A 12,273-nucleotide genomic window follows, 5' to 3' on the forward strand; every position below is an offset into this window, starting at 1 on the left:
TTTAGCCGATGTCTCTCATTTGGCCAGCTACAATCGTGGCTACAAATATTTGTTTTGTGTCATCGACGTCTTTTCCAAATTTGCCTGGGTCGTGCCCTTGACTTCCAAATCGAGCAGCGAGTTAGTGCGAGCCCTGCAACGGGTGTTGAAACAAAGCGGTCGTCACCCTCTTCGATGGCAAACGGACAAAGGCACCGAATTTCTGAACCAAGCTTTCCAAAAAGAATTAAAGAAACGTGACATTCATTTTTTTACCACCGAGAATCCCGAAACCAAAGCCAGCATCGTGGAACGTTTTCAACGCACTTTGAAAGAACGCATGTGGAAATATTTTACGCATCACCACACTCTGAAGTACATTGACATCTTACCGCACCTGGTGCAAGCGTACAACCAATCTTACCATCGAAGCATCGGACGTGCCCCCCAAGACGTGACTCCCGACAACGAAGTGCTGGTGTTTGAGCGCCTGTTTGGTACGTCCCCGACGAGGGCTGTCCCCAAGAAAAGTGGAAAGTTGGCCGTAGGAGATTGGGTGCGCATTGGCAAAACCAAACGCACTTTTGACAAAGGTTACTTACCTAACTGGACGACCGAACTGTTTCGCGTCACTGGACGAGTGCATGGCCGTCATCCTGCCGTCTATAAATTGGAAGACATGAACGGAGAAGTGCTCAAAGGAACGTTTTATTTACCCGAGTTACAACGTGTCACCAAAAAAGAAGACGACGTGTACGACATCGAAAGCATTCTCGATCGCAGAACCCGTAAAGTGGGCAAACGACGTGTCAAAGAAGTGAAAGTACGTTGGAAAGGATATCCACCCAGTTTTGATTCTTGGATCGACGCTTCGCAAGTCATCGACTATAAAAAGAAGTGACCATCATGCCCTTTCACACAGACGCAGCTACGTCGACCACTCGTTCACCTAGTCGTTCTGTGCAAGATTTACAAAAACAACCCTTGTGGGTGTGGTGCGGAGAACGTGTGCCTAAAACGCAAATCGTCTTTTTCTGCCAAATCTTCGTGGTGTATTGTGTCATCGGGGCAGCCATTGCCAATTTGAGTTTGCAACAAGGAGACAAACAATTGTGGACCATTTTATTGAGCAGTTGCATCGGTTACCTGCTTCCTAATCCCTCCCTGAAATTCTCTTCCAACGGGAACCTTGTGTCCAGTGCCAGTGCCAGTCACCACTCCAACAACAACAACCAGAACCCCATTTTGGGCGGAGACACGCCTCTGACGTCCAGTAACCCCTCGGACAGCCACAGAACTCTGGAATTATGAGTCACCAAAACCAATTTTACTTAACCTTACCCAGTGACAGTTCCATAGAGGTGTTTCCCCACAACACGTTGTGCTGTTACACGGCCAAATTACCGCAGGGCATCCCCGAAGCCCATTGGAAAGTGGCTTTAGTAGAAATCATTCACCCGACCCAAGTCCTCAATGTCCTTCCCAATCAAAATTTTTTTGATGTGGAAGTTCATGACGAGCAAATGCAACAGTGGATGGATAGCAATGTCAAATATGACAAGAAAGCCCGTACACAAAATCAAAAGTACACCACCTATCACTTGTTCATTCCCCCAGGCTATTATTTTAGTGGTCAACATTTGGTCAGCACCATAGCCATCAGGTTTAATGGCGTGTTTCTGAAAGCTTTGGAGCATGTCAACAAAAGTGTCACCATGGAGTACCACAAAGCAGCTCGTCGCTTCTCGATGAAATTTGAACGGAGTAAAATCATGTCCATTTTATTTTGTCCTGAATTGTTTGACATGTTGGGCGGAGACATGAACATGAGAATGGCCATGATGAAGAAAAACGAATTACCCATCGTTTACGACAACGAGTCTTTTACCAAGTTATTTCGTACCCCAGTAGAACTGAATCAAGGACTGAATTTGATGTTCGTGTATTCCGATGTGGTGGAGTACAACGTGGTGGGACACACCTCCGTGCCGTTACTGCGTGTCATTCCTTTCAAAGTGGATTCTGCCACGAACGCTGACGAGGAAGGTGGAAACACTTACCACGTCCACCGCGAATTTGTCCATCCTCACTATTTGCCGGTCAGCAAGTCGTATTTGGACACGGTCAACATTACTATAAAAGGAGATTTGGGACAAAATATTCCATTCACCAAAGGAAAAGTCACGGTGAAGCTCCATTTTCGAAAACGGTTTTCCCACGACTCTTAAGTCATGTATCCAGTGTACCGAGGGGTTGCTCGACAGCGAGGACACGGTTTAGGAGATATGTTAAAATCGGCCTTTCGTTCGGTGGCCCCGGTGTTGAAACCGATGGTGACACGCGGATTGCACACCTTGAAAGATGCGGCACTGACGCAAGGCAAAGAATTTCTCCAAAATGTCATCATCGACAAACAAAACCCTAAAGCAGCCTTCATGAGGGCAGGGAAAAATGTCTTGCTGCAAACGGGCAAAGACATTTTAGGCCGACGAGACTCACCTATAAATGCCCTGCACGCTACCGAGTCAGGCATTCAGCAAGGACAAGGCAGAAAGAGACGACGAAGAAAACACCCTTTCACCAGACTTCAAGCTAGAAAGGCCAAGAAAAGAAGAACCGTTCGAGACTTAGACGTTTTCGATTATTGAGAAAGAACATAAAAATGATGCACCGAGAGTCTTGCGCTTGTTCCAAGTCGGAACTGGATCTGTTTGCCATGCCCCCCACCATGATGACGATGCAAGAATCCCAGTGGGTGGAATTTCACCCCGTCTCCTCTTTGACGGATTCCGCTCCCATCGAGTTTGAAATCAAAGGACAGCCCGAAGATTACATCGATCTGAATAGCAGTTACTTGTACCTGAAAGTCAAAGTTCTAGATAAGACTGGAGGTCCTATAGACGATGAAGCAGTAGCTCCCGTCAACAATTTCATGCATTCCTTGTTCAGTGGAGTCGACTTGTACTTGAATAACAAACTAGTCAGTAGCAGCATGGATACTTACCCTTATCGTGCCTACCTGGAAAATCTCTTGACGTACGGAATAGATGCCAAGAACACTCATCTCAATGCCTGTGTGGTATGGGAAGCTGACGAACCTACCAAGTTTGAAATATTGGAAACTGATGAAAAGAAAGACAACAATGATGGATTTGTAGAACGAAGAAAGAGAATCACGGGAGTCGACACAAGTTTAGAACTAATGGATCGTTTGCATTTGGACATGTGGTTGCAAGAGAAATATTTGCTGAATGGAGTGGATGTCCGCCTGAGACTGAATCGGAGCAGTACCGCTTTCCATTTATTGGCTAATACTGACGAGTACAAAACCAAAATCCAAGGAGCCAGACTCTACGTACGACGTGTGGAAGTGTTACCTAAAGTAGGAAACGACATCAGTCAGACGTTGAGCAGAATGACTGCCAAATATCCCATACGACGCGTGGAAGTGAAAACCTTCACCATTCCCAAGGGACAGCGATCCATGATCGAAGATCATCTGTTCCAAGGACAGCTACCCAAACGTTTGATCGTTGGTATCGTCGAGAATGAAGCCTTCAACGGAGCTATCGCTAAAAATCCTTTCTACTTTCAACACTTTGACGTGTCCAAAATCGAAGTCAGTCGCGATGGCAAGACCTTGTGTACCCGACCTTTCGAACCTGACTTTACCAAGAAGAATTACTTGAGATCGTACTTGTCCTTGTACGAAGCCACCGGACAGTTAGGAACCAATACCAGTCACGGCATTACGTACGAGGATTATGCAGGAGGCTACGCTTTGTGGGCTTTTGATTTCACTCCAGACCAAGGCAGCGACGAGGGACATTTCCACCCTATAAAATCCGGCCAGATTTGTGTGGAAATTCAGTTTAAAGACCGAGACCCTGATGAATCGGTGAACGTCATTCTGTATGCAGAATTCGATAATACGATAGAAATCAACAGTTTGAGAGAAGTCATTCTAGATTACTAGAAACCATGGAAGACTGTTATCTCTCTTTACCTAGTGGAGAAACTTTGGAGATGGAATGTGAGGAGACCGTGGAAGAAGAATCCCAAGACAAAGACGAAGAAGATATCATGATGAAGTCGAGATGGCCAGAACAAGAAGCCCATTTAGTCTGCTGTTTTGCCAAACACTTGGTCGAAAAAATGACGGAATTGATCAAGAAAGATTGCTATGGATGTCAAAACGATCATCCCAGTCAAATTCAACACGACAAATGCCTGATGTTGAGTCAAGAAGAAAAATTGGACGAGTATCTGGACGAGGCTTGGAGTCTCATCTCGGACGAAGACGTGTTGCACCAGTGGTATAAAGACTTGCGTGAACATTCTTGTCCACCATTAACCACTCAAGAGATCGCTCGCATCGAAGCTCTCCTGAATCAAAGTGAGGAGACGAAACGAAGAAACGGTTATTTGTCAGACATTTTCAAGCAAAAAGTCAGGATCGAATTGACGACTTATTAATACCTGTGAAGAAGAAAAAAAACAACACACAAATGGATACCTGGGAACTTTATTACCTTTTGAACCACAGTTCGTATACGGGTTCTTGGAATCCTGTCGTCTGTGCTAAAGATGAACTCCCTCATCGCAAACCTCAAGACCATCTAGCTTATGTGATCAACACGGACAACAGTCATCTCCCAGGAACCCACTGGGTAGCCGTTTACTTTCCTCAAGAAGGATGTGTGGAATATTTCGATTCGTACGGATTGCCCTCTTTGGAAGACGATATCATTGACTTTATGAGAAGAAATGCTCAGACCACCCGATTCAATAATGTGAAATTACAAGGCACAGATTCCTTGGTGTGTGGACAGTACTGTGTGTATTTTCTGCATCATCGCAGCCTGGGCTATTCCTTAGAACATTTAGTGACTCATTTTGATCCTCGTTCTTCTTCTAGAAACGATGTGAAAGTAGATCGATGGTTCTGTGACCATTATGCTTATCTTTTGTCTCAAGCTAGGAAACGTAGTGTCCATCAATGGCCTAATGACTTCCAACAGTGGAAATCACAATTTCATTCACAACGTTATCAGCCCTGTTTAAAGTAGACTGTAAATTGAAAAAATGTTGTGTTTTGAAAAAAATGTTTGATGTTATATTGTTGGATTATTGTTAAAAATGTTAGAGTTGTTGTTGGTTAGTGTTAAGTGTATTTTTGAATAAAAAAATGTTGTGTTTTGAAAAAATGCCTTTGTCTTTTGTTTAGCTATAAGAATGTTTGATTGATGCTCTTGGACTTCTCTCTATCCCTCTCATGACACTCATTGAACGTTGCGACTCGAAAACCGTGTGGGGGATGTTTTCCTTCACGTCCGCGCTTTGACTTTAAGAACCGGGGTTGTTTCCAGTCTAACCATCCATTGTCGACTCATCCTCCTACGAAGATGTGCTCCAAACTAGCTAAGCTAAACGAAGCCTACGTGAATTTGCATAGGATCAGACACAGTCTGATACCGAAGCCAGAAGAGATAGAGAATGTCAGAATGTTAAAAGTCACTGAAGACCTGATAGAAGAGCTCTTCAGAGAAGAAGTGAACAGGGAGAAAGAAGAATGGACAGAGAAGTACAGACTTCAGAGACAGCAGCAACAGCAGCAACAGCAACAGCAACAAAAACAACAGCAGCAGCAACCTGAACCTGACAGAGGCTTTGTCGATTGCCGTATCGACACCAAAGAGTTCTTCTTCTCTTTCCGAAGAAGCAGACCTATCGCCAGAAAGTCTATCCTCAGAGGACATCGCATTCTTAGAAACTAAAAGATTGCCATAGCAAACAAAAAAAACAGCCCTTTTAAGGGCTACCCCAATACTCTAGAAAAGAAATAACCATCCATTTGCCAATGTGTGTAGGTAGAGTAGTGTGAATATAAACACTAACTCTTTTTTTAAAAATGTGAAGGTATGTGTTTGTGTATAAGATTGTGTGTTTGTAAGTGCTCAGGTACGTTGGTGTGGATAGCAGCTTAAAATGATGTGTTTTTGGCTGTTTGAGGTGTGGGGAGAGTAGATTTGTGGGTTGGATTGGATTGCTTTGCGTATGTGAATAGTCCATTGAAGTGATTAATGAAAAAAACTTTTTTAGAATAGTGATGGGTAGCATAAAAAAGTGAGTGAGTGTTTCTTTTAAGTCCGAGCGTTGTTTTGGTCATGATCTAGGTAAGATCAATTTTATGTTTTTAGGGGGATGTTTTCCTTCACGTCCGCGCTTTTACTATAAATTGAAACTCGCTGGACAATCTAGCTACCCTGTTCATTCGTTGACAAAACAATGAATACCAGAATTGTGAAACTGCTAGAACTCCAGATGCACCTGGAATATGCCAGGCGCATACTAAATGAACTGGCCGCGGAGGCCATTGTAGAAGAAGCAAGAATGAAAGAGGAGGAGGAGGAGGAAAGAAGAAGAAAAGAAGAGGAGGAGAGAAGAAACAAAGAAGAGGAGAGAGGAAATTTCAGAATCCCAGAGACAGAAAATTGGGATTCTGAAGCCACATATCCCGCCTCTGCACTCCCAAGAAGAAAGGTGAAAGGAGACTGGGGAAGAAGATGCGTGTGTGGCGCCAGGCCAGGAAGGTGCCATCATTAGATAGGTGCATCTGGAGTTAAAAAAAAAACCAACAGCCCTTTTCAGGGCTACCCAATACTCTAGAAAAGAAATAACCATCAATTTGCCAATGTGTGTAGGTAGAGTAGTGTGAATATAAACACTGACTCTTCTTTTCATAGTGTGAGGGTATGTGTTTGTGTGTTTGTGTGTTTGTGTTTGTAACAGCTCACGTATGTTTGTGTGAATAGTAGATTATGGGTTTCTTAGCGTATGTGGAGAGTATAGTTTGGGTTTTATTATATGAAATAAGAAAGTATAGTTTGGGTTTTATTATATGAAATGAAAAAGTAGGGGGATGTTTTCCTTCACGTCCGCGCGTTGTTTGATCATGATCTAGGTAAGATCAATTTTTATGTCTTAGGGGCATGTTTTCCATCACGTCCGCGCTTTTCGTATAACAACCCACAGTATTCGTCGTTCAAACCATTCTACAGAGAAGATGGCTTTAAACCACCTCGATAAATTGCAAACATTGCAAGACGTCCTTGACAATTTGGGCATGATGGAACAAATGCTAGTGAGACTAAATGAAGACCACTATTCTTATAGTCCGCATAGAGTAAAAATGGAGATTAACAACTTAAGAAAAGTAAAGGACATGATAAGTGGTGTGATGAAAGAAATAAAGGAGGAGAAGGAGGATGAAGAGGAAAGGATAAGGATAAGAGCATGGAACGAAAAAATTGAAAAAGAAGAAGAAAATGAGAAGAGGAAGAAAGAAGAGGAGGAGAAGAAAGAAGAGGAGGAGAAAAAAAAGAAGAGAAAGAGTGTAGGAGAGAAAATAAGAAGTTGGTGGAGAAAAAGAAGAAATTAGAAGAAGAAGAAAAACCAAAGGCCCTTTTCAGGGCCACCCATATTTCTCGAAAAGAGAATGACTTTCCATTGCCTACCCCTTTTTGTTTAAAAAAAAATTTAAAAAAAAAAAATCCCATATTCAATTTCCCTTGACGCTAGACAGTCCCACGATTTATTCCCATGTTAATTTCCCCTTGTCGCTCAACAGTCCCACAATTTTTTCTCCATGTTAATTTCCCTTGTCGCCAGAGTGTCCCACGATTTTTCTCCATGTTAATTTTCCATTATCGCCAGAGTGTCCCAGGGGTCTCTGTAATGCTAATTCCCATTGTCGCTAGGGTATCCCTATTCACTACTTTCGTTCTTCATCAAAATGTTGTAAGTATGTTATTTGGTTGTAGGTATATAATATGATGCATATCACTTTTTCTCCGTCATGTATTTTTCGCTGTACTATCGGTTGTTCCCACACGTACCAATTGCCTCTAACAGCTCGTCAGCAATATTTTGTAATTTTGTTTTGTACTGCTGTTTTCTTTTACATTCTTCTTGATGCTTTTTGTTCCTTGCATGGTCCCGTGGTCCATTTAAAAAGTCCCCTCGTTTTAATTCGTAATAAACTGTCCTATGTTTTGAGTGGAGCAGTCTGATATTGTGTCCACTGTTTTGTGAAAGAGACATCATACACGCGAATAGCAACAATACATTATGACACATACATTATAAACGCAAATAACAATATAATACGAAGCAGACATCACACATGCAAATAACAATACATTATGAAACATACATTATACATGCAAATAACGACGCATTATGAAACAAGCAAGCAATAAGAGGAACAGAAAAGTTTAATTTACCTATGGGAGTAGATTTATTTTTTTAAAACACGTTGTACATACTGTTTCGAATTTTTGATGTTTTGATACACGATGTACTAGATCCTTAAATGGAACATTCCATATTAGTAAGAAAGTATATCACCATCCATTTTTATTTCATTCAATGAATTTGTTGAATCGTGTATGTAAATACACACACAAGTCCGAGTATATACGTGAAGATTAAAGACGAAGAAACAAGAAACCAATTAAACATATAATTCATGTCTACAAAACCGTATGTATGTATGTATGTATGTATGTATGTATGTATGTATGTATGCATTATTTTTATTTTTTACATTTCATTATATGATATGCTATTGATAATGTGGTATTTTAAGTTGGACTTGAGCTTTTCCAAAATCAAGTTCATTTTCTTTCTAATCACTAAGGCCACTAGAGCGGTCAATAATTTTAGTAACAGACTTCTAATTATAACTAAGATTTTATCTTATAAACATTATGAACTTTCTAGAATGTTGTATTCCATTAGGTGATCGGTATTTTGTTTTATTTTTTTAAAGTTTTGTATTGTTGAGAAATGTTAATTGTGACCTAAGGACAGGTAGAAGACGATATAATCTGGTTACTGGAAACATTATTTGTTCGTGCTATAAGATCTTGGCCGAATCAATTGTATTATGTTGCGTCTAGTAATTTAGTTAGGCTGGAATTTATTTTTTCAAATCATTTAATTCAAGGGATTCTTCTCTGGAAATGCATAGTGCTCTTCAAAATTAACATTCTTGGAAATAGATTAAATTCATACTGAAATTTCAAACAAGGATTTAATTCCTAGATTTTATTATTGTGATCCAAGAAAAGGCTGTTGGTACATCAGCATTATACGGGCCACCACATGCACATCAACACCTTTAGCCTTGGATATAATTCGGATTTTCACTAGAATTTATTCAGAACTTTAATAATTAGGACTTGTGTCTGTAAATATATGATTATTTAGGATTTATTTTGCAATACCGTAAGTTCTGTTGTTTTACATTTTCACTGAAACGTGAGGTGAAACGTGTGTAATATGAACAGTGTTTTTCTACAGGCCATGTCACGTTCATCATTGGATTGTTGGACTTATTAAATTTTGCGCAAGACTTGGAAATAGTTAATTCTGCATGTGGACCCAATTCGATCCACACAGGCGACTTCAAACGGTTGTGAGTGATGGATAGTCTCAACAGATATTGGTCTTAAGCTAGGCATTATCGTTTCAGTTTGTATAAGGTTGATTCTATTATTTCCGTAATGTAGACCGTTGCTTTCTCTGGGGAACTTGACTCAAATTTTAAGTTTGATTTGAGAACCCTCTACCTAGGAGAATACGTCGAGTTCTCAATCTGTGAAGATAGAATATCGACAACAGATTGCACTTTTTTCAAAGATTTACAGAGAGTCATTCGAAAATACACTTCTAACAAGACTTCTTACTACTCCTTTCGACATAAAATCACGATATGTCGGTCAGAAAAAAAAGGTCATTGGCTTAACGTCCACAACGTCAAACAAAAGGAACCTCTAAGACGGAAGTTGAGAGAGAGAGAGAGAGAGAGAGAGAGAGAGAGAGAGAGAGAGAGAGAGAGAGATTAGTAATAACTCTTAACAATGTCGACAGAAAGGTCAGTGATCTTCATAATGTCCTAAGAAAATATTAAACATGGAATAAGACACGTTCTTCAGAAGCAGAAAGCACAAAATGAGATCAAATTTTAGGAAAGAAATTCAAAAAGGCGTGAGAAGCAGAAGAAATATAAGATGAAACCATGTCAGTGAAGAATTTTAAGAGAATAACAGTGAAAAGGAATCAAATGGGACTTTTGTGATGTTATGAAATTTCATCGCGATTCTTATTTTCGTAAGTGTATCTTTCCTTCAATATGATTTTTTATTACAGATAAGGTAACATGCGTATACGCACATATTTATTTTATAATGGAGGGATTTGACTTTTATTTGATTTGGGAAGCATTTAATGGCAGCTCTTTTCCGAAATAGGGCATTGGGACTTTACATCATCAACTGTAACTCTGTCTTAAAAGTTTTCCACATCCAAGTTACTCATGCTCTGGTAGTATTATCTGCTTCTGATGCTGACAAAGTGGTTTTGGTAAAGATCAATGTAGTCATATAATGCTTAAAAGTCATGAATCCTGAAGATCTCTTTCTCTTCGGTTTGGCCCACACACAGAAAATCCACCAACATGTCTTTTAACAAACTGTAAAAATGTTTCCTATTCTTTCTTTCTTTTTCCCTCTTGTTATTGAACAAACATTCTTCTTTCTGACATTATAAAAACTTTAAAACTCTTTCTTCTGTTTCTTTCTCAAATTGTCATAAACCGGTAATCACGATAAAAGAGGTAAAAGTGGTAATACTGGCCAAAATTATTGTGATGAAGTTAAGAAATCGCACAAAGCCAAATTGATATCATTCCATACAGAATGAATACTCGCTGATGCAGCATTATTCAGGGTCCGTAACATAATCTTTTGACAAATTTCAAACCTTTTTCACGGTTAGATACAACGTTTTTCTATCTCCACATCAAAAGTTTTCAGCGATGTTGCTATCTGGTAAAATGCTGGCAGTGACTTTATTTCCATGTAATACGAATAACTGTTATGCTTTGAAACCGCGTGCAAAGTCCAAATAACTTCAGCCTGCTAATCTTCATTCGATACCAACGATGTCATCAACCGACTCAAGTTAATATAGCTTGTTATGTCCATAGGCTTTTGAGAATCCATACTGGCTTTGGGTAGTGTGAGCGAAAAAAAAATATGATGTAACATCCACTGCTTCCGATCACACGGCTTTGACTGCTGCGTGATGTTTAGCACCTTTTACGTGAGATTTCAAAGCACTTCAAACACAGACATCACACTACATGTCTTGAGACATAATTTGCAACGAGTCGAATAAATGTCTGCAACTTTTTGTAGCCATTCTATGTGTTCTTGATTTTCGAGCCACGATGCTTGGAAGTTTGTCTTGCTTGCCACCTTTGCCTCCGGGCATATGTATGGGCGAAAAACCGCATTCAGGCAAAACCGCCGGTTACCGAAAATTATAAAACATCTCATTAGAGATCGCGATACCTTTTTTTTTTTGGCATCAGTTCTCATTTCAATTCCAGGATTATATTAAAAGTTCAGTCTTCTTCAAGGTTTCCAAGATGCCAATGGAATTCAATGGTTTTCAAGGATTGCTACGGACCCCGAATAGTAGTAGTACAATCAATCTAGATCAGTCATAAAAGGCGGTAAAAGACGTATAGCAAATGAAACAGTTGTTGTGGGTTAGACACCATTTTTCAGCAAATAATAGGTTATACATGGCGTCCAGCATAAATGGTGGAGGAAGAACCCAGGAAACCCCCGGTAAGAATTAATGACCCACGGGAAGCTATTGACAAGATCAGGACTGTAAAGAGCGATCACGGGCCCTGGGATAAGAAACATCCGGGCCTCTCCTAGTTCTTGTTTAAACAAAAAAATTCTTTTATAAAATTAAAGTGTTGTTCGGCCCCTGGCCTCGGGTATATATCCCAGGTAGTCCCCCCATCTTGTCAGCCCTGGGCAAGATTTCTCACATACCCACATTAACAGTGCCCGAGACTCTAATCGAAGCGGGCAACTGTGAGATGGCAGTGAGAGGCGAGCTTTAGACCACTCAGCCACAATCACAATCTAAATTAAGATGGTGATTCGTAACATGAAGGCCACTACCTGCATGTCAGGGGCCCCGAGTGGCTGAGTGGTCTAAAGCGCTCTCCGTTACGGATCACTGCTATCTCACCTCTGCGTGGGTTCGAGTCTAGGATTCGGCCAATGTGGGTATGTGAGAAAGCTTGGGTCGGTGGTTCTTCCCCGGGTTCTTCCTCCACCATTAATACTGGCCGCCATGCATAGCCTATCGTGTGCTGAAAAATGGCGTTAAACCCCACAACAACTACAACAACCTGCATGTCAT

The sequence above is a fragment of the Sinohyriopsis cumingii genome, chromosome 8 (assembly GCF_028554795.1).
Source record: "Sinohyriopsis cumingii isolate HCF-2022 chromosome 8, ASM2855479v2, whole genome shotgun sequence".
In the NCBI taxonomy this organism is placed as follows: Eukaryota; Metazoa; Mollusca; class Bivalvia; order Unionida; family Unionidae; genus Sinohyriopsis; species Sinohyriopsis cumingii.